At 41.4% G+C, this 23,895-nt stretch overlaps 1 protein-coding gene and 1 long non-coding RNA gene across 3 annotated transcripts in view; one reads left to right on the forward strand and one right to left on the reverse strand.

The window, feature by feature from the left end:
* The window catches only part of CLSTN2 (calsyntenin 2), a 628,828-nt gene that overhangs the window by 565,444 nt on the left and 39,489 nt on the right, over positions 1–23,895 (forward strand). The gene's annotated exons all lie outside the window — the stretch shown is intronic.
* On the reverse strand, positions 3,517–6,817 carry LOC126948211 (uncharacterized). The gene is made up of 2 exons (XR_007723366.1): positions 4,551–6,817; positions 3,517–4,067 (listed from the first exon to the last, which is right to left on the reverse strand). It is a non-coding gene; the product is annotated as an uncharacterized LOC126948211 (long non-coding RNA).

Below are 23,895 nucleotides of genomic sequence, written 5' to 3' on the forward strand. Positions count from 1 at the left end.
AATAAAAAAGAGGGAACCTTCTCCCAAGTGGTCCTTTCCCCAGGGAGATGTTTCAGAGAATCAGAAGAGCACATCTTTCAGGCTCAGCACTGTCTGACCTGAAAGTCAACTAATTCTACACCTCTAAATGGAGAGAATTGTAGCAAATGAACACAGCCTTGTGGGGCTGAGCAGTGAGGGATGCAAGCCTGTTTGCATATAGGGTAGACAGAGGACAGCTGCTGACCCCTGTACCCCACAGTTCACTGGGAAGGCAATCAGGAATTGAGCCCTTATTAAACAGCTTGGGGAGGCTTAGGCATGCAGTAGCCACTGGGGAGAGGTGGTCTTTGGTTATCCTGTGTGTGGTCAGCCCAGCGCTTTTAAACACCTTTTGGAAGATGAGCTTTTTGTTTGTCTAAAGTATTCGTGAATTACATATATTGATCAACACTCTTCAAAATACCTTGAGAATCAGAAGTCAGAGCACAGTGTGCCTGGCATCTGTGAAGAATTTCAGGGCAGCGGATGGGGCGCAGTGGAGTGGAGTGGAGTGTGGAACTGGCCTTGGAAAGCTGACTGCTAGGGAGAAGTGGAAGGAGATGAGACAGCAGAGCAGAAGTGGCATACACAAGGTCTAGCATAAAAGGGGAACATTGAGGAAATCAGTTTGCAAGGATTGTGTGTTGCAAGGATTATAGAAGCAAGGATTGTGTGTTGAGCAAGATGAGTGTGTTGTTTCCTATTGCAACCATACAAGGCACCACATGTGTAGTGACTTCAACGCAAGTTTATTATCTTACAATTTTGGAAGTCAGGTGTCTGAAATGGGTCTCTGGGGCTAAAATCAAGGTATTGGGAAGGCTGTGCTCCTTCTGGAGGCTCTGGAGGAGCTTCTGTTTCCTTATACTTTTCTAGTTTACAGAGGCTACCCACATGCCTTGGCTCATAGCCCCTTTCAACTCTAAGGTCAGCCACTGCGTTATTCAACCTCTGCTTCCATCATCACATCACGTCTGACTCTCCTGCCTCCCTCTTTAATTGTGAGGACTTTTGTGTGGCACTGGACCCACCTGGATGGTCCAGGATACTCTCCCCATTTCAAGATTCTTCATTTAATCACTTCTGAAAAGTCCCTTTTGCTGCTTAAGTACAGTCATGTGCCACATAACTACGTTTCATTCAATGTACACTGCATATACGAAGGCAATCCCATGAGATTATAATACTGTAGCACCATTTTGCATTTTTTATATTTACTTTTGTCTAAATAAACACATACTTATCATGTTACAACTGCCTACAGTATTTGGTACAGTAACTTCCTGTATAGGTCCATAGCCTGGGAGCAATAGGCTGTACCCTAGAGCCTAGGTGTGTAGTGGGCTATGCCATCTAGGTTTGTGTGAGTGCACTCTATGATGGTCCACAATCATGAAATAACTGAAAGACACATTTCTTAGAATGTGTCCTTGTTGCTAAGCGATGCATGACTGTAACATCTTCACAGGTTTCAGAGATTAGGACATGAACCTGTATGGGAGCCATTATCCTGACAACACAATAGGAATGGCCTTCATGTGCCAGCTCTCCAGGATGTTGTTGGAAATTCAACTTTTTAAGAAAATTTCTTAAAAGGAACAAAATTATGATCCAAGAGTTGAAGATAGAAGAAAAAAGAATTTTTCATGATTCAGCTATAGCCCCTAGTTTATACGTAGAAGTTTACCCTCACACAAGGACCTAGGACCCACAGTATGTGGCATAGTGGTGGGGTCTGCTTCCAAGGGGACCCCTCAGGAAGAGCTGCGGGAAAGACATGTACAGGTGATGAGGAGCTTTGAGAGCCTGCCATCTTCAGCCTCCCCTTTCTCTTCTCAAAACTGCCCACCCCTTAGCAGATAAATCCACAAAATCCCTTAGAACCTCAGGCATAAGAATCAATGCCCTCTGAAATAGTCTTCAGTCTGAGCATCTCATCCACTTCTGCCAGGTCACTAGAGAGGGAGCCTACAAGCCTTGCAGGCGGTTCTGAGGTTCCAGCTCTTCTTAGCTTTCTCTGTGTGGAGCAGGGCGCCTGATACATGGCAGACTCCGTGCATATTTAGTTAACAGATGAATGAATGAATGAGGTTTATGGACCCTTTCATGAGAGCCTTTACTGTCATTATTTAACAAGGGGTCCTCCTTCTAAAAATAGTACTTTCTGAACACATATAACATCTTACAAATTACTAATATTATATAGGATTCAAGGAATATTTTTCTCATGCCAAATAAAAGGTGGTGCTCCACTATTCTGACTACTGCTTTTTCTGTCATAGCGAGTAATGGCATCAAATGCAGTGAACACTCTGAGCATTTTTATGCCCCTAGCCCTGTATTTGAGAGCCATAGGGTGGAACAAGAGAAGACCAAAACAGAGTCCTGGACTCAGGCCTTCCCAGTCTTGTTCTAAGACTGTATAATCTGGTTCCTGAACAGTGCAGGTTGGATGGAAGTCATGAGGAAGAATGAGCCACACTGATCTCAGTCAACATGGAAGGTCATTTATACTCACATTTTCTTACATCCACAATTACACCAAAGCTTGGAACCAGCACATGCTTTGCCTGTTACTGGCCCTCACAAAGTCTATCCTGAGTGATTCATCAGAACCCAGCATGAAAGTGTGAGGACTATTCCACCTTCTCTCCAGAACCAGAGAAAGGTGGCAGGAGGGATGCTTTTGTGTTTGTGGCATTTGTTTTGATTTTGTTTGGGAGGGGAAAGAGTATTACTGGATTTTAATCAATTAGTTTCTAGCTTTCTATGAGACCAAAACTCAAGTGAAAATTCCGCTTGGCAAATATCCATAACAGCCTGTGCTTAAGATCTTAGATATCCTAATGGATTTAAAACTGCAACTGTTCTTCAAGTATTTCTACAAATTCCCCCAAACTTAACAGACTAACCTGTAGTTCAAAGAGAGTATCCTTTTTTTTTTTTTTTTTTTTTTTTTTTTTTTTTTTTTTTTTTTGGCTGTGGAATTCCAAGCCTGTTGACAAGCCTTCTCTTGAGGCACCTGTGAAATGCAAATTGGCCTTTCTGCAGAAATCATTCTGCGAGGGGAACAGGTGATCCAGATGTGGCTGGAATGGGTTTGTCTTTTCTAGAGCAATGATGTGATGATCACGGCATGACCCCACTGATGGCCTTTAATGTCATTCAGTGGCTCTGAATTCCACCAGAACAAGATTGGTTTGGGAAGCCCATGTGGTGAAAGTTCTGTACTGGGGCTCCATTATCAATGCACACTGTTCTTCTCTGCCACTCCCCCACAGAGCAATCAGATACACACACAGGCAGTCATGTGGTTGAAGGAGAGTCCCGTTACCATAGAGCTGCTGGTTTACACAGCCAGTAGCTGAGGCAGTCCCCTGTGAGCTCTGAGATGTGGGACATGCTTTCTCGCCAGCACGTGCTGTTTTTCTGTAGGTGGAAACACCCAATTCCATTCAAGATCAGTTCACTTCTCCAAAGGAGCAGCATTTATTATTTGAATTATTTAGGGAAGGCTTATTTACCATCACTGAGATATAAGATATGTCAACTAAATTATAATTATGCTTCTCTTAAGATATCCACTGAGATTACTATTTTATTTTTTTAAACTTGCAAGAAGGATTCCACCTCTGTTCTCCTAGACACAGGCTGTATTTATGGATGACCAGCCTCAATATTCTGAGGCAGAATGCAAAATTAATTTTCTTCAAATACATTACTGAGTAGTTAACTGCATCTCAGCAACCTACTTGTTTAATACACTGGAGTCCTCTTCAAAGAGCCTACGATTTATTCTCACCTTCGCCAAGAACTTCTTTTGAACACACATTCCTGAGGACAGCACAACAGAATTTCTGGGCTCCCTCCCTGCCACTAACAAAGCTGTTTTATCTTGAGCAAGTCACTGGCACTCTCTGAGCCACAGAAAAACTGGCCTAATAATCTGGGAGATCCTCCCACCTACTCTTCTGCAGCTGCCCACAAATACCGGCATCCATGGTGGGAAGAGAGTTACGTGTAATCAGTCTCTGCTATTTATCTGCCTAGGAAAGAATGAAAGGAGAAATTAAGCATGGAAAGAAACATTTTGCATGAAAATATTCTCTCTCTCATTCCTCCCATTAATCTTTGCTTCCCCTGGCAAGTCCCTAAGAAGCGGGTAAAGCCATGTCAGGAGATGCCTCCCTCCTTCTGCTCTTCTCTTTGCCTGAGTGCTCTAGGACCATTTCTTTCTCTCCTTTACACAGCATCAATCTTCCCCTGCCTCTCTTTATTCACACTCCCCTCCTTATGATGCTGCCCTGGACCCCCAGAGTCCTTCAAGCCCTCCCCTCACCTTCTCTTTGGGATAGTAACTTAGCACTGGGTACCCAGGATTTGATCCCCTTGTGGCTAAAAGGCTCTGTGCCCAGTAACAGAGTAAGAGCCTGGGAGGACGGGTGAGGCTCTGCAGAACATGACCACCATTCATCCATCCACTCCCCCTCCACGTTCTTATTTGTGACCGACATTTCTTGTGCACCTACCTCATACCTGGAGGTGTGGAAGGGGATGTGGTTCTTATCCTTGTGGATCAAGGAGTCCAGAGCTCGGCTAACCAATGGAAGAGCCATTAGTCACGTGCGACTGTCAAGCACTTGAAATGTGCTAGTCCAAACTGAGGTGTGCTGCTAGGGTAAAATCCATGATGGAGTGCAAAGAGTACAAAAACAATGTAAAATGTAATAATTTTTAATATTAATTACGTGTTGAAATGATAAATGGCTATATTGGACTGAAGTATTAAATTCACCTGTTTCTTTTTTCTTTTCTAATAGGGCTACTGGAAAATGTAAAATGACATGTGTGTCTTGAGTATGTGAGGGACCAGGATGGACAGGGAATGGCACAGGCTGGTGCAATCACACTGGTCCAGATGGGGTGATGAGGAACATTCGGGTTGAGACTTTTCCTGGACTGGGCAGAGGGAGGGAAGAGGGCTCATGCCAGGAACCATGTAAGTATTATAACTTAGGGCCATGAGTTAAAGAAGGAATGCCAGGAGTAACACCTACTCCTTTTAGCACTTACAAGGTAAGCCAGTGTTCTAAGTGTTTTACATATATTAACTCAATCATCACAGCCCCTCAAGGTAGTTACTATTGTTATCATTTCTATTTTTGAAAGAACTGAGGCACAGGCAGGAAATGTAACTCTCCTGAGATTACACAGTCAGGACATGATCAAATCAGAATTTGAACCTGAGGGGTTGGGCTCCACAGGCTCAGCATGGAACTGTGCTATGTATAGCCTCCCTCCAAGGTTGGAATGGGCATCCCCACGGTTTGGGGTGAGGTAGACCCTCTGGTGTGCTAATAGGAGCAGGGGTAGGAGAAAGCACCTGCCCTCTACCCCTGTAGCACAAACCCACCCTTTGCTTCTGTGCCACAGGGCGCTGCCTCTGCTTGTCCTGTCTGCCTTGAATGCTCTGACATTTGTCCTCATCCTTTCCTTCACCATCACTTTCTGATCTCCAAAACTAGGTAAAATCTCTCTATTATGGACTCGTACGACACCTTGTACCTCTACTTATAGGATGTCTTATAGACATAAAGTTACATTTATTTACATGAGTGTTTTTCTGTCACCTAAGGGAAAAGGCTATGTCTATTTTTGCTCACTTTCTATATTCAGCACCTAACATAATGTGTGACCTGGTACCAATAAATACCTATTGAGTAAATAATCAATTCTTCCTGCAAGATAGGTTTTCTACCTATTTTATCGATGAAGAAACTGCACTCAGCAAGTTTAAGAAACTTGCCCCAAGTTCCAATCCCAAGTAAGTGGATAGAGCTGAAATTTCCCCTGAGCCAACTCACTTCAAAGCCACTACCTTTCAGTGGAAATCCAAAGAGGTGCTGCTATCCCCAGAATGTGCATGGAAGCCAGAGGCTGGTGAGGAGACCTGTGCAACATGCATTGGCCCCTCCCTAGCTAGAGTCTTATCTCACTCATATCTGATGACTTGTACCCTCCTTCCTTCTCCCCATGGGGCCCTCATCTTCTGTCCAAAACCCTGTGTGTCTGCCAGGGACTTCTCAACTCTTTTTCTTGGACAGATGGCACTGCTGAGTTTGCTCGAATTCCAAGGATTTGGCACAGACATGGCCTTATCCCCAGGAACACACTCCCGGTTTCCAAGCTGGACCCTCGTGTTCTCCTTTTCTACAAGAATCATTTCCAGGGTTGCTAGCTCTTAATGCAGTCATTTGTTCATTCATGCAGTCAGTCAGTTGATCTGCCAATACTAATTGTTGAATGGCTATCATATCCCTTATACTTACTTTGAGAAGCTCAGAGGCTTTTGCAGGAGGGGTTAGAACCCATAGGATGAGACCTCAACCACCTCAACCCCATCCTAAAATGACTCGCTTTGAAGACAATTCCTATTTGGAGGCAAGCGATCTGGTTAGTCTTTGTGCAGTTTATTGTGTTCAGGGAGGGAACACATGAGGAGACATATTCCCTTTCCTAACTGCCAAATTTAAGATGTGCTTTCTGGCCTGCTCAAATATTAAACTCACTCTGTACATGGGCACTTACAGCCCACAACAGACAGGCTGTGGCTGTGCCTCTGCAGCTCTGAATCTGTGCCCAGGGCCCTGACAGATGTCAGCTGGTTCAGGAAATTCATGAGGAAAATATCCCCAGATGAATTCTGTGGCATGTCCTGCAAGCAAAAACCTGGGAGGAGGAAGAAAGCTTGGCGGGCTTAAGAGAGGGTTTTGCTTTTTTGCCTTTTTTTTTTTTTTTTTTTGAGGGGCTCACAGGTAAGAGGAGTCTTCATGCTCAAAATGAGAAGCAGGAACAAATAGGTCAGCAGAGGGAGGGAAGCTTTGAAATGGGGGTAGGAAGAATAGTGGGAGAGACTGGCATTTGCTAGAAAGTGGGAAGGGGCTGGCTAGAGTCTGTTTTGTTCACTGTCACATCCCCAATGCCTGGGAAGTACCTGGAACATAGTGGGTACTCAATAAATATGTGTGAATGAATTGACTGAATTTCACAGCATGTGTCATCTAGGATTTTTTGTTCCCTGAGATAGTCATAGGTACCTAGCAGGAGGACAAATATGGTCCAAACATTTGATGAACAGTTACTCTGTTCTCCACCTTAGCATATTATAGTCTCTGAGAGGTTCTCAAAGTTAACCACACCAAAGCTACCTGGAGGGCTTATTGAAACACAAATGGCCAAGCCCTACTCCTGGAGTTTCTGATCCCATTGGTCTCAGATGAGGCTGGAGAGTTTGAATTTCTAGCAAGTTCCCAGGTGATACTGATGCCCTGGTTCAGAGACCACACTTTGAGAACCACTGTTCTGAGGAATCCCGCTGAAAGAAGCCTGATGGACTGTTAAATGAAGCTTTTCCGAAGCATTTTTTACTCTGGACCCCTTTGTTCATGGTTTATCTTGCAAGACAATCAGCATCTCAGTGGGGAAAGGAAACCCAAAAGGGTCTGAGGTGAACATTTCCCCAAGTAATAGTGAATGGGGGGCCTCATCTCCTGCTCCTGGCATGTCCCATTCCTCCAGGCTCCTGCAGGAGCCAGCACAGGAAATGCACAACCCCCACTTCGTTGAGAGTAGATTTTCTGCCCTAACCTCTGGCTCTCCCATCAACACTGCCCTACCTTTGTGGGGGTTTGTGGAATTTGCAAATCAGCCCCAGGCTGGGTGAGGGTAGAAGCTTTGAATTAGATAAGAGACTAATGGAAGTGGACTTTTTAATATAGATCCTCCTCAACTTATAATGGAGTTGTTTTCCAATAAACCCATCATAAGTTGAAAATATCATAAATTGAAAATGTATTTAATACACTTAAGCTACTGAACATTAAAGCTTAGCCTAGTCTACCTTACACGTGCTCAGAACACTTAAGTTAGCCTACAATTGGTCAAACTATCTAACACAAAGCTTCCATTTTATAATAAAGTGTTAAGTATCTCATGTAATTTATTGAATACTATGTTGAAAGTCAAAAACAGAATGGTTATGTTAGTACTGAAAGTACAGTTTCTACTGAATAGGTATTGTTTTTGCTCCATTGTAAAGTTGAACAATTATAAGTCAGGGATCATCCATACATGAAAACAGTGACTTGAGACACTAACAGATCTGCCAAGGTATCATCTAGGGGTAGAAAGGGAGATCTGATTGACACTGCTTAAGGGCAGTCATGAGAAAAAAAGAGAAATAAAACCCCTGCTGATTATGTACGCAAAAAACACAGCATGGTGCTAGAGTGCTAGGTACATCATCAGCGCATAATAAAGGTGTGCTTACTTTCCCCGGTGATGAAGTTAAATCCTGGGTGCAAAGCAAGTCTTGATTTACATGATCTAAACACAAATTACAACGATGGTCTTTCAGGATTGTTTTGGGGATTTGCCCAAATGTTGCTCAACCAAATTTCAAATGAGGGTGGTCTCTTTGACACAGGCTACCTTTCATGTTTCCTGCTCCCTAGCACTCCAGCACCCTGAGTCAGCTGTCACTTTTTGACAGGAGGCCCAGCAGGTGCTTTCTGAGCTGTCATGATTACCTTCCAGTGAAAACACACTGCACTTCTTGCTGCCAGTTTGAAGTGCAGGCAACCTCCTGGGAAGATCTTGAATAGATTTGCAAATGAGAGTAACATCTTTGCCCTGGCATAAAGTTGATCTGGGTGCTAACCAAAGTCTCTCTTTTTTTTTTTTTTCTTCAACTTAAAATGAAAGTTCAGGGGTACATGTGTGGGATGTGCAGGTTTGTTACCTAGGTAAAAATGTGCCATGGTGGTTTGCTGCACAGATCATCCCATCACCTAGGTATTAAGCTCAGTGTCTGTTAGCTATTCTTTCTGATGCTCTCCCTCCCCTGATCCCACCCCCTTCAACAGGCCCCAGTGTGTGCTGTTCCCCCCGCCATGTGTATCTATGTGTTCTCATCATTCAGCTCCCACTTATAAGTGAGAAGATATGGTGTTTTGTTTTTTGTTCCTGTGTTAGTTTCCTAAGGATAATGGCTTCCAACTTCATCCATGTCACTGCAAAGGACATGATCTCATTCCTTTTATGGCTACATAGTATTCCATGGTATATATGTACATTTTCTTTATCCAGTCTATCATTGATGGAAATTTAGATTGATTCCATGTCTTTGCTATTGTGAATAGTGCTGCAGTGAACATACATGTGTATGTATCTTTATAATAAGATGATTCATATTCATTTGGGCATATATGCAGTAATGAAATTGCTGGGTCAAATGGTATTTCTGCCTCTAGATCTTTGAAGGAATCACCACACTGTCTTCCACAATGGTTGAACTGATTTATGCTTCCACCAACAGTGTAAAAGCATTCTTTTACTCTGCAACTGTGCCAGTATCTGTCGTTTCTGAGTTTTGTTGTTTTGTTTTGTTTTGTTTTGTTTTTTGAGACGGAGTCTCACTCTGTCACCCAGCATGGAGTGCGGTGGTGCGATCTCGGCTCACTGCAAGCTCCACCTCCTGGGTTCACACCATTCTCCTGCCTCAGGATCCCAAGTAGCTGGGACTACAGGTGCCCGCCACCACGCCTGTATCTTTTTATTTTTATTTTTATTTTTTTGTATTTTTAGTAGAGACAGGGTTTCACCATGTTAGCCAGGATGGTCTCTATCTCCTGACCTTGTGACCCGCCCACCTCTGGACTTTTTAATATTAGCCATTCTGACTGGTGTGAGATGGTATCTCATTGTGGTTTTGATTTGCATTTCTCTAATGATCAGTGATGTTGAGCTTTCTTTTCATGTTTGTTGGCCACAAGTATGCCTTCTTTTGAGAAGTGCCTGTTCATGTCCTTTGCCCACTTTTTAATGTGATTTTTTTTTCTTGTACGTTTGCTTAAGTTCCTTGTAGGCTCTGGATATTACACCTTGGTCAGATGGTTAGATTACAAAAATATTCTCCCATTCTGTAGGTTTTCTGTTCACTATGATGATAGTTTCTTTTGCTCTGCAACTCTTTAATTAGATCTCATTTGCCAATTTTTGCTTTCGTTGCAACTGCTTTTGGTGTTTTTGTCATGAAGTCTTTGCTCATGCCTATGTCCTGAATGGTATTGCCTGGGTTTTCCTCCAGGGTTTTTATAGTTTTGAGTTTTATATTTATGTCTTCAATTCATATTGAGTTAATTTTTGCATATGGTGTAAGGAAGGAGTCCAGTTTCAGTTTTCTGCATATGGCTAGCCAGTTCTCCCAGCATGATTTATTAAATAGGGAATGCTTTCCCCATTGCTTGTTTTTGTCAGGTTTGTCAAAGATTAGATGGTTGTAGGTGTGTGGTCTTATTTCTGAGTTTTCTATTCTGTTCCATTGGTCTATGTGTGTTTTGGTTACCAGCACCATTCTGTTTTGATTACTATAGTCTTGTAGTGTAGTTTGAAGTCAGATAGTGTGATGCCTCCAGCTTTATTCTTTTTCTTAGGATTGCGTTGGCTATTTGGGCTCTTTTTGCTTCCATATAAATTTTAAAATCGTTTTTCTAATTCAATGGTAGTTTCTAATAGAATGGTAGTTTCTATTCTATGTCAATGGTAGTTTCATGGGAATACCATTCAATCTACAAATTACTTTGAGCAGTATGCCCATTTTTAAGATATTGATTCTTCCTATTCATGATCATGGAATGTCTTTCCATTTCTTTGTGTCATCTCTAAATTCCTTGAGTAGTGGTTTGTAATTTCTCCTTGAAGAGGTCCTTCACTTCCCTTGTTAGCTATATTCCCAGGTATTTTATTATTTGTTTTGGCAGTTGTAAATGGGAATTCATTCATGATTTGGTTCTCTGTTTGCCTGTTGTTGGTATATAGGAATGCTTGTGATTTTTGCACATTGATTTTGTATCCTGAGACTTTGCTGAAATTGCTTATCAGCTTAAGATGCATTTGAGCTAAGATGATGGGATTTTCTAGACATAGGATCATGTCATCTGCAAGCAAAGATAACTTGACTTCCTCTCTTTCTATCTAAATACCTTTATTTCTTTCTCTTGCTTGATTTCCTGGGCCAAACTTCCAATACGATGTTGAATAGGAGTGGTGAGAGAGGGCATCCTTATCTTGTGCCAGTTTTCAAGGTGAATGCGTCCAGCTTTTACCTATTCATTATGATATTGGCTGTGTGTTTGTCATAGATGGCTCTTATTATTTTTAGGTATGTTCCTTCAATATCTAGTTTATTGAGAGTTTTTGTTTTGTTTTTTTGAGACAGAGTCTCACTTTGTCGCCCAGGCTGGAGTGCAGTGGGCCGATCTCGGCTCATTGCAAGCTCCGCCTCCCGGGTTCACACAATTCTCCTGCCTCAGCCTCCTGAGTAGCTGGGACTATAGGCACCCATACCACGCCTGGCTAATTTTTTGTATTTTTTAGTAGAGACAGGGTTTCACCGTGTTAACCAGGATGATCTCGATCTCTATTGAGAGTTTTTAACATGAAGCAATGTTAAATTTTATCAAAGGCCTTTTCTGCCTCTATTGAGATAATCATGTAGTTTTTGTCTTTGGTTCTGTTTATGTGATGAATCACATTTTTAAATTTGCATATGTTGAACCAAACTTGCATCCTGGAGATGAAGCCAAGTTTATCATGGTGGATAAGCTTTTAGATGTGCTGTTGTATTCAGTCTGCCAGTATTTTGTTAAGAATTTTTGCATCAACGTTCATCAAGGATATTGACCTGAAGCTTGTTTTTTTGTTTTTTTTTTTTTTTTTTTTTGTATCTCTGCCAGATTTTGGTATCAGGATGATGCCAGCCTCATAAAATGAGTTAGGTAGGAATCCCGTCTTTTCAATTGTTTGGAATAGTTTCAGTGGGAATGGTACCAGCTCTTCTTTGTACCTCTGGTAGAATTCAGATGTAAATCTGTCTGGGCCTGGGTTTTTTTTTTTTTTTTTTTTTTTTTTTGGTTGGTAGGCTATTTATTACCGCCTCAATTTCAGAACTTGTTATTGGTCTATTCAGGGATTCAGTTTCTTCCTGGTTCAGTGTTGGGATCTAGTTTATGTGCATACTGGAATTTATAGTATTCTCTGATGGTTGTTTGCATTTCTGTGGGGTCAGTGATGATATTCCACTTATCATTTCTGATTGTGTCTATTTGATTCTTCTCTTTTTTCCTTATTAGTCAATCTAGCAGTCTATTTTATTTTTTCAAAAGGCAGTTCCTGGATTCATTTATTTTTTTGAAGAGTGTTTCATGTCACTATCTCCTTCAGTTTCACTCTGATCTTGGTTCTTTCTTATTTTGAATTTTTTATATTTTTATATATTTTTTTATTAGGTTTTTGGAGAACAGGTGGTGGTTGGTTACATGAATAAGTTCTTTAGTGGTTATTTTTGTGATTTTAGTGCACATATCATCCAAGCAGTATACATTGTACCCAATATGTACTCTATTCCTCACATCCCTCCCACCCCAAAGTCCATTGTGTCATTCTTATGCCTGTGCATCCTCATAGCTTAGCTCCCACTCATGAGTGAGAACATATGATGTTTGATTTTCCATTCCTGGGTTACTTCACTTAGAATAATGGTCTCCAATTCCATCCAGGTTGATGTGCATGCCATTATTTTGTTCCTTTTAATGGTTGAGGAATATTCATACATATACTACCTATACATATACTACAATTTCTTTATCCACTCATTGATTGATGGGCATTTGGGCTGGTTCCATATTTTTGCCACTGCAAATTGTGCTGCCATACACGTGTGTCAAGTATCTTTTTCATATAATGACTTCTTTTCCTCTGGGTAGATTCCCAGTAGTGGGATTGCTGGAACAAATGGTAGTTCAGCTTTTAGTTCTTTGAGGGATCTCTACACTGTTTTCCATAGTGGTTGTACTAGTTTATATTCCCACTAGCAGTGTAAAAGTGTTCTCTTTTCACCACATCCATGCCACCATGCCAACATCTAATTTTTTAAATATTTTTATTATGGCCATTCTTGCAGGAGTAAGGTGGAATTGTATGGTGGTTTAGATATTAGGGTGATACTAGCTTCATAGAATGATTTAGGGAGGACTCCCTCTCTCTCTATCTTTTGGAATAGTTTCAGGATGATTGGTATTAATTCTTTAAAAGTATGGGCCGGGTGCAGTGGCTCACACCTGTAATCCCAGCACTCTGCGAGGCCGAGGTGGGCAGATCACGAGGTCAGGAGATTGAGACCATCCTGGCTAACACTGTGAAACCCTGTCTTTACTAAAAGAAAATACAAAAAATTAGCTGGGTGTGGTGGTGGGCACCAGTAGTCCCAGCTACTTGGGAGGCTGAGGTAGGAGAATGGCGTGAACATGGGAGGCAGAGCATGCAGTGAGCCGAGATCCCGCCACCACACTCCAGCCTGGGTGACAGAGCAAGACTCCGTCTCAAAAAAAAAAAAAAAAAAAAAAGAAAATCTGATAAAATTCAGCTATGAATCTATTTGGTCCTGGACTTTTTTTGTTGGCAGTTATTTTTATGACCATTTAAATCTTGCTGCTTGTTATTGGTCTGTTCAGAGTTTCTATTTCTTCCTGGCTTAATCTAGGAGTGTTGTATACTTCCAGGAATTTATTCATCTCCTCTAGGTTTCCTAGTTTACGCATATAAAGGTGTTCATAGTAGCCTTGAATGATCTTTTGTATTTCTGTGGTATTGGTTATAATATATCCTGTTTCATTTCTAATGGAGCTTCTCTCTTCTTTTCTTGGTCAATTTCGCTAATTGTCTATCAATTTTATTTTTTCCCCCAAATAACCAGCTTTTGGTTTCATTAGTCTTTTTATTTTTTTTTGTTTGTTTGTTTTGTTTGTTTCAGTTTCATTTAGTCAACTCTGATCTTTGTTATTTCTTTTCTTCTGCTGGGTCTTGGTTTGATTTGTTCTTGTTTCCCTAGTTCCTTGAGGTGTGACCTTAGATCGTCCATTTGTGCTCTTTCAGACTTATTAATGTAGGCATTTAATGTGATGAAGTTTCCTTTAGCACTGCCTTTGCTGTATCCAAGAGGTTCTGATAGGTTATATCACTATTATTCAATTCAAAAATTTTTTTTAATTTTCGTCTTGATTTGTTTACCCAACAACCATTCAAGAGCAGGTTATTTAATTTCTGTGTATTAGAATGGTTTTGAGGGATCCTTTTGGAGTTGATTTCCAATTTCACAGTGGTCTGAGAGAGTATTTGATATTTCAATTTTTTAAATATATATTGAGACTTGTTTTGTGGCCTATCATATGGTCTATCTTGGAAAATGTTCCACGTGCTGATGAGTAGAATGTTCTGTAAATATCTGTTAAGTCCATTCGTTCTAAGGTATAGTTTAAGTACATTGTTTCTTTGTTGACTTCCTGCCTTGAGGACATGTCTACTGCTGTCAGAGTATTAAAGCCCCCACTATTATTGTATTACTGTCTATCTCATTTCTTAGGTCTAGTAGTAATTGTATACATTTCGAAGCTGCAGTGTTAGGTGCATATATATTTATGATAGTGATATTTTCTTGTTGGACAAGTACTTTTATCATTATATAATGTTCTTCTTTGTCTTTTTTAACTCTGTTGCTGTAAAGTTTGTTTTGTCTGATATAAGAATAGCTACCTGCCATTCTGTATTTTTTGAGTGGAGCATTTAAGCTATTTACATTCAATGTCAGTATTGATATGTGAGATACTATTCTATTCATTCTGTCATTTGTTGCCTGAATACCTTGCTTTTTTTCATAGTTTTTTGTTTTATAGATCCTGTGAGATTTATGCTTTAAGGATGTTCTATTTTAGTGTATTTGGAAAATATGTTTCAAGATTTAGAGCTCTTTTTAGCAGTTCTTATAGTGCTGGATTGGTAGTAGTGAATTCTTTCAGCATTTTTTTTTTGGGGGGGGCATCTGAAAAAGGCTGTATCTTTCCTTCGTTTATGAAGCTTAGTTTTGCTGGATATAGTATTCTTGGCTGATAATTATTTTGTTTAAGGAGGCTACAGATAGGGCCCCAATCCCTTCCAGCTTGTAGGGTTTCTGGTGAGAAATCTGTTAATTTGATAGGTTTTTCTTTATAGGCTACCTGAGGCTTTTACCTCACAGCTCTTAAGATTCTTTTCTTTGTCTTGGCTTTAGATAACCTGATAACTATGTGCCTAGGCAATGATCATTTTGTGATACATTTCCAAGCTGTTCTTCGAGCTTTTTGTATTTGGATGTCTAGATCTCTAGCAAAGCCATGGAAGTTTTCCTCAATTATTCCTTCAAATATATTTTCCAAACTTTTAGATTTCTCTTCTTCCTCGAGAATATCAATTAATCTTAGGTTTTGTCATTTAACATAACTTCTTGGATACTTTGTTCATTTTTTAAAAGAATTCTTTCTTCTTTGTTGCAGTGAGTTAATTCAAAAGCCTTGTCTTCAATCCCTGAAGTTCTTTCTTCCACTTGTTCCATTCTATTGCTGAGACTTTCCAGTGTATTTTGCATTTCTCTAAGTGTGTCCCTCCTTTCCAGAAATTGTGATTGTTTTTTACTTATGCTATCTATTTTACTGAAGATTTTTCCCTTCATATGTTGTATTCATTAAATTGGACTTCACTTTTCTCTGGTGCCTCCTTGATTAGCTTAATAATTGACTTTCTGAATTATTTTTCTGGCAATTCAGATGTTTATTCTTGGTTTGCACCCATTGCTGGTGAGCTGGTGTGATACTTTGGGGGTGGTAAAGAACCTTGTTTTATGTTACCAGAATTGTTTTTCTGGTTTATTCTCATTTGGCTAGACTACGTCAGAGGGAGAATTTGGGACTCACGGGCTGCTGGTCAGATTTTTTTGTCCCAAGGGGTGCTCCCTTGATGTGGAACTGTCCCTCTTCCCCTAGGGATGTGGCTTCCTGCAAACCGAACTGCAGTGATTGTTATTTTTCTCCTGGATCTAGCCACCCAGCAGAACTACTGGGCTCCAGGCTAGTACTGGGGAGTGTCTACAGAGAGTCCTGTGATGTGAACCATCTTCAGTTCTCTCAGCCATGGATACCAGTACCTGCTCTGATGGAGGTGGGAGGGGAATGAAGTGGACTGACTCTGTTAGGGTCTTTGGTTGTGGTTTTGTTTATTGTACTAGTTTTGAGTTGGTTGACTTCTAGCCAGGAGGTGGCACTTTCAAGAGAGCATCAGCTGTGGTGGTAGAATAGGGAGGATCAGGTGGTAGGTGAGGCCATAGAGCTCCCAAGAGATTATGTCCTTTGTCTTTGGCTACCAGGGCAGGTAGAGAAAGACCATCAGGTGGTGGCAGGATTCGGTGTGTCTGAGTGCAGACTCTCCATGGGTGGGGCTTGCTGTGGCTGCTTTGAGGAATGGAGTTGTAGTTCTCAGGTCAATGGGGTTGTTCCCAGGGGAATTATGACTGTCTCTGCTGTGTCATACAGGTCACCAGGGAAGTAGGGAAAAGCCAGCACTTACAGTCCTCACCCAGCTTCCATGTAGCCCAAAAGACCAGTCTCACTTCCCCCATACTTATCTAACAGCACCGAGTTTATTTCCAGGCAACTGGTAAGCTGGGCTGAGAACTAGCCCCAGGCTACTGACCTGCCAGCTGAGAAAGCAAGCAGGGCTTTCAGGATTTATGCCTTCCCACTTGCAGCAGCTTCTGTGCTGTGTCTGCACTCCTGATTCACTCCTACCCCCAGGTTCTGTCCAGGAAACTTTGCATTCCATTGAAATTATTACAAAGTTCAGCTGGAAGTTTCCTTCTTCATGTGGTCTATTCCCATTTCCTCTGGCAGCTCTCCCCAAGAACCCCTGTGAGACAAAGTCAGAAATGGCTTTCCTGGGAACTGAGAGAGCCCACAGGGCTCTTCACCCTACTCTTCCTACTCCTGTTTTTCACTTGGCTGTCTAAATTTGTCTCAGCTCCAGGTAAGTCCAAAGCCTTCTCTGGTGATCTGGACCATCAGGTTCCCCAGTAAGGGTGTGAGTTCAGGGGCAGATGATTCCTTTTCACACTTTCACAATTTGGGTACTTACAGTTTTTCAGCTGTTTCTAGGGGCCTGCGGCAGCAATCCACTTCTTTCAAAGGGTCTATGGATTGTCTCGGCCTTCCTGGTATGTTCCTGTGGGTAGTTCTTGGAGCAGAAGTTCACGATGTGAGCCTCCACATGTTGCTCTGTCCATCCAAGTGGGAGCTGCAAGTTAGTCCTGCCTCCCATCTGTAATTTTTATTCTGAGTCCTGATCTTTATTTCTTGTCTTCTGCTAGCTTTGGAGTTTGTTTGCTGCTGGTTCTTCTAGTTGTGATGTTAGGTTAACTTGATATATTTCTAGCTTTTTGATGTGGGCATTTATTGCTATAAATTTCACTCTTAACACTGCTTTAACTGCATCCCAGAGAGTCTGGCACATTGTCTCTTTGTTCTCGTTAGTTTCAAAAAACTTCTTGATTTCTGCCCTTACTTCATTATTTACCCAGGAGTCATTCAGGAGCAGTTTGTATAATTTCCATGTAGTTATGTGGTTTTGAGTGAATTTTTAAATCTTGTATTCTAATTTAGTTGCACTGTGGTCTGAGAGACTGTTTGCTATGATTTCAGTTCTTTTGCATTTGCTGAGGAGTGTTTCACTTCGATCATGTGATCAATTTTAGAGAAAGTGCCATGTGGCAATGAGAAGAATGTATATTCTTGAGGTGGAGAGTTCTGTAGATAGCTATTAGGTCCACTTGATCCAGAGTGGAGTTCAGGTCCTGAATATCTTTGTTAATTTTCTGTCTCAATGATCTAATATTGTCAGTGGTTTGTTAAAGTTGCTCGCTATTATATTGTGGGAGTCTAAGAACTTGCTTTATGAATATGGTGCTCCTGTATTGAGTGCATATATATTTAGGATAGTTAGCTCTTCTTGTTGAATTGAACCCTTTACCAGTATGTAATGCCCTTCTTTGTCTTTTTTATCTTTATTGGTTTAAACGAGGATTGTGACCCCTGCTTTTTTCTGTTTTCCATTTTCTTGGTAAATTTTACTCCATTCCTTTGTTTTGAGCCTATGTGTGACTTTGCACGTGAGATGGGTCTCGGGAAGACAGCATACTGATGGGTCTTGGCTCTTTATCTAGCTTGCCATTCTGTGTCTTTAAATTGAAACATTTAGCTCATTTACATTTAAGGTTAGTATTGTGTGTGAATTTTATCCTGTCCTCATGATGCTAGCTGGTTATTTTGCAGACTGGTTTATGTGGTTGCTTTATAGTGTCACTGGTTTGTATACTTCAGTGTTTTTGTAGTGGCTGGTAATGGTTTTTTCTTTTGATATTTAGTGCTTCCTTCAGGAGCTCTTGCAAGGCTGGCCTGGTGATGACAAATTTCCTCAGCATTTGCTTGCCTGAAAAGGATCTTATTTCTCCTTCACTTACGAAGCTAACTTCTGCTGGTTCTGAAATTCTGGGTTGGAAATTCTTGAAGAATGTTGAATATTGTCCCCCGATCTCTTCTGGCTTGTAGGGTTTCTGCTGAGAGGACCACTGTTAGTCTGATGGGTTTCCCTTTGTAGGTGACCTGGCCTTTCTCTCTGACTGCTGTTAACATTTTTTTTTCTTTCATTTGGACCTTGGGGAATTGTATTAGTCTTTTCTCATGCTACTATAATGAACTGCCCGAGACTGGGTAATTTATAAAGAAAAGAGATTTAATTGACTTACAGTTCCACATTGCTGGGGAGCCCTCAGGAAACTTATAATCGTGGTAGAAGGCAAAGGAGAAACAGGCACCTTCTTCACAGGGCAGAGTCAGTGCAAGCAGGGGAAATGCCAGATGTTTCTAAAACTATCAGATCTCATGAGACTCACCCACTATCACAAGAAGAGCATGGGAGAAACAGCCCTGGATCCCATTACCTCCACCTGGTCTCACCCTTGACATGTGGGGATTATTGGGATTATAATTCATGATGAGATTTTGGGTGGGGACACAGCCAAACCATATCAAGAGTCTGATGATTATGTGTCTTGGGTTGATCTTATGGAGTATCATACTGGGGTTCTCTGCAGTTCCTGAATTTGAATGTTGGCCTATCTTGCTAAGGTTTGGGAAGTTCTGGATGATATCCTCAAGTATGTTTTCCAACTTGATTCCATTCTCCCCACCCCTTTCAGGTCCCCCAATCAATCATAGGTTCTGTCTCTTTACATAATCTCATACTTTTTGGAGATTTCATTCATTCCTTTTCATTCTTTTTTTTTTTTTTCTTATTCTTGTCTGCCTGTCTTATTTCAGAAAAATAGTCTTCAAGCACTGAGATTCTTTCTTCCACTTGGTCTATTCTGTTATTGATACTCATGATTGATTGCATTGTGAATGTCTCATGTTGTGTTCCTCTCTAAACTGGCTATCAGCTCCTGTATTATTTTATCATGATTTTTAGCTTCTTTGCATTGAGTTACAACATGCTCCTTTAGCTCAGCAAAGTTCATTATTACCCACCTTCTGAAGCCTATTTCTATCAGTTCAGCCAAGCCTCAACCCAGTTCTGTGCCCTTGCTGGGGAGAGGTGTTGCAGTCATTTGAAGGAGATGAGGCACTCTGACTTTTTGAGTTTTCAGCATTTTTGCATTTATTCTTTCTGAATCTTTGTGGGCTTTTCTACCTTCGATCTTTAAGGTTTTTGACCTTTGAATGGGGTTTTTGTTGATGTTATTTTCTGTTTGTTTGTTTTTCTTTTAACAGTCAGGCTACTCTTCCATAGGGCTGCTGCAGTTTGCTGGGGTTCTGCTCCAGACCCTAGTTGCCTCAGTTTTTCCTGTACCTGTATGTATTACCAGTAAAGGCTGAGAAACAGCAGAGATGATGGCAGCCTGCTCCTGCCTCTGGAAGCTCTATCTGGGGGTTTAGTGACCTGTTGCCAGCCAGAATTGCACCTATAGGAGGTAGCTGGAGACCGTTGTTGGGGGCCTCACCCAGTCAGGAGGAACAGGATTAGAGACCTGCTTAAATAAGAAATCTGGCTGATTTTTGGTAGTACAGCTGTGCTGCATTGTGGGGGACCCTTCCTTGTCCAGACCCTTGGACTCTCCAGAGCCAGCAGGTTATAACAGCTGAGTTGACTGAACCACAGAGATGACAGTCACCCCTCTCCCCAGGAACTTGGTCCTTCTCATGCAGATTCCAGCTGTCACTTTTGGCTGGCTGGAATTCCAAGCCAGTGGGTCTTAACTTGTGAGGTGCCGTTGAAGTGGGGCCCGTAAAATGACACTGCTTGGTTCCCTGGATACAGCCCACCTCCTAGGGGTATGTAGGGATAGATATTCCACCACGCTGGGAATCCCAGGGCCAGATTATGCAAAATTCCTGGGTCTCTGTGTGTGGCTGAGTGGCTGCTCTGCCGGGACTCCACACACCTCTGTGAGTCAGACCCGAGGCTCTGGTGGCATGGGCTAATGAAGGGATCTCCTGATCTGCAGGTTGCAAAAATCTGTGGGAGAAGCATGGTTTCCTGAGTGGGATCACTCACTGCTTCCCTTGGCTCCATGCTGTTCCCAGGTGGCTGTCGCCCCACCTTGCTTTTCTTCATTCTCTACAGGTCGGGCTGTTTGCCTAGTCAGTCCCAGTGTGAGAGTCTGGATATTTCAGTTGAAGGTGCTGAATTCAGGCATCACTTTCATTCCTCTCTGTGAGGGCCACAGACCGCAGCTGCTTTTAATTGGCCATGTTGGCCCCAGGTCCAGCCTCTTTTTTCTAATGTTTAAATTAGTGGCCTGAGGCCATATGGCCTTGCAAGTCTTAAGAGAATCTGGTTTGCATGGTTCCAATCCTCCTGGTAAACAGCTCTCCATTTTATGAAATGAAGTTGACCCTTCAAATATGTCCTTTGGAGCAGGGGCTTTTGTAGTTCTGTCCATTGTCATCTAAACTTAACACAATAAGGCCGTTGGAGTAAAGAATGGCTTTCTAGAATGCAAGGCACGAAAATAAGGTAACACGCTCCTTACTGTAGCATGCTAGTCCACTAGAGCCCAGTCTCACCTCCAGCCACACATCTTTCAAGGATATTTGTTGGAATTTATCATTTCATCATACAATCTCATCTATATTCAAATTCACTAATTTTGTTCTCAACTTTCTCATTTATATTTAACTTATTGATTTATTTTTATTGCCTTTCTGAAATTTTTATTCAGCTCTTTTTCAAACCTGCTTTCCCCGTTCCCTTTCAAACTGCTCCTGTGGTTCCTGTTATGTGAATTTAATCATTTGTTGTGTTTGCTATTTCTCAGACAGGCAAGGAATTGTTTCTTCTTTGTTTTGTAATCTTTTACTCTGAGCTTATCTCTAGTAGGAATTGTCTAACACATGCCCTAAGCTGTAAATACATCTCTATTGTGAGGTTTTGAGTTTGTCTTTGCTCAGTGCCCTAAAGACTTCAAGGATGCATTTTTAAGTTTGTTTCTGAGTCGAGGATTTCCACAGCATGTGAACTGTGTGCATTTGGACTTGATGCCTGGGCACAGAGCAGACCTGGGCGTCTAACTTCTCAGAGGCCACTTATTCCAAAGTGGTTGGCTGGCTTCCTCCCTGCATCCCTAGGGCAGTGGCAGTGTTTATTCTGGGACCCGAATTCAGAGAGTCCTTTGAAGCTTCAGGCTTTATGCAGACATCTCAGCTCAAGTTTTTTTTTTTTGCGTAGAGAACTTAGGTCCCCATAGAACTTAGGTCCCCATTCTTGCTCCTCACAGACTTTAAAACTCCAGTTGAGGTGGTAGGCCACAGCTCCTCAGCAGCCACTCAGTTTCAACTCCCTGGTGCAGCTACGCTTTCCTTGTTTTTCATTCCTGAAGAGTTCCGTTTTCTTCTGTTGTTAATGTTATATTATATCCAGCATCTCAATTTATTTGGAAAAGGAAAGCAGTCCCCTATTCAATCAGGCTGAAAATATGTGCTAAAAATTGTATACGCCTTACTTAGCTCAGTTCACACAACAAACCTACGCATAGATACTATTATTATCCTCACTTCACAGATGAGGCTCCCAAGGATTAGAAGGGTTCTGTCATTTTCCCAAAGTCAGAACATGATTCCCTAGAAATTCATGAGGCAGCTGTGATACCTAACTCATTACCCAAAGACTTGGCCTGTAACAACCCCTTTCGCTATCCCGTCTGTCTCATTCTGTGGTTCCTCAAAACCCAGGGCAGCTGGTCACTTAGCAGACTGCTCACTCTGTTCAACCACACTCACATCAAAGCCCTCTCACTATTCTCCTGCTACAAATGGTCCTCTTCCCCTGTTCAAGTCCCTTCTATCTTGCAGTAACTTGTCTCAGACTCACTTTCTCAATCAGTCACCCCTCCATCCATCTCTTTCCCCTCTCTAGTGAGTATTGTAAGCTCAGATCAGGAATGAGGGGAGAATAGGCAAGACAAAAGCATTATCAGAACTGTGCAGTCAAGGAAGTGGAGAAAGAGTAGGGGAATGCAAAAGCAATGGTAGTATTCTGGCTTGGATGACAGATTGCATGAGGGAGTGTTTACTGAAGCCAGGGATCACAGGAGAGGGAGCAGGCTAGGCTGTAGCATGGGAGACATTGAGCTCAAACTTGGACACAATGTGTTTGAAGTACCTGTAGAACATCCAAGTAGGACCATTTGGAGGTACTCTGACATGCAAGTACACCATTTAGAAGATGATTCTCTGCTCAAGATCCTGATTTGGAAGTGAGTATGACATTGGTTATGTGTGAAGTGATAATACAAGAGGCCGCATGTGGAAGCCCACAGTGGTGTGTGTGTTAGTTCTAACTTACAACAAGATTGTGTGTTCCTTAAGATATCATGTCATTTCAGCCACACAATAATAGTGAAGGACTTCAACAGCTCACTGACAGTGTTAGACAGATCATTGAGGCAGAAAACAAACAATAGAATTTGGGCATTAAACTAGACACTTGACCAACTGGACCTAAGAGACATCTACAGACTACTCCACCCAACAACCACAGAACATACATTCTTCTTATCTGCACATGGAACATAGACTAAGATCGATCACATTCTCAGTCATAAAGCAAAACCACACTAAGCACACTCTCAAGACTGCAATGCAGCAAAAATAGAAATCAATACCAAGATCTCTCAAAACTGCATGAAAACATGGAAGTTAAACAACTTGCTCCTGAATAACCCTTGGGTGAACAACAAATTTAAGGCAGAAATCAAAAAATTCTTTGAAATTGTTGAAAATGGAGACACAACTTACCAAAATCTTTGGGATGCAGCTAAGAGGAAAGTGTATAGCACTAAAATGCCTTCATTAAGAGGTTAGAAAGATTTCAATTTAACAATCTAACATAACACCTAGAGGAAGAAGGGGAGAAAAAGAACAATCCAACCCCAAAGATAGCAGAAGAAATAACATCAGAGGAGAACTGAACAAAATCCATACAAAAGATCAGTAAAACCAAGAGTTGCTTTTTCAAAAGAATAAACAAGATTGATAGAACACTAGCTAGATTAACAAATAAAAAGAGAAGATCTCAACAGACACAATTGGAAATGACAAAGAAAGATGACATTACAATCAATCCCACAAAAAGCAAAAGATCCTCAGAGACCATTATGAAAACCTCTATGTATACAAACTAGGAAATCTAGAGAAAGTGGATAAATTCCTGGTAACACACAATCTCCCAAGATTGAACTAGGAAGCACATGAAAACCTGAACAAATAATGAATTCCAAAATTTTAAAAACCTACTAACCAAAAAGAGCCCTAGACCAGATGGATCCACAGCCCATTATCAGATCTGCAAAGAACTGATAACAATCCTACTGAAACTATTCCAAAAAATTGAAGAGAAGGA

Source organism: Macaca thibetana, chromosome 2, assembly GCF_024542745.1.
Source record: "Macaca thibetana thibetana isolate TM-01 chromosome 2, ASM2454274v1, whole genome shotgun sequence".
Classification (NCBI taxonomy): Eukaryota; Metazoa; Chordata; class Mammalia; order Primates; family Cercopithecidae; genus Macaca; species Macaca thibetana.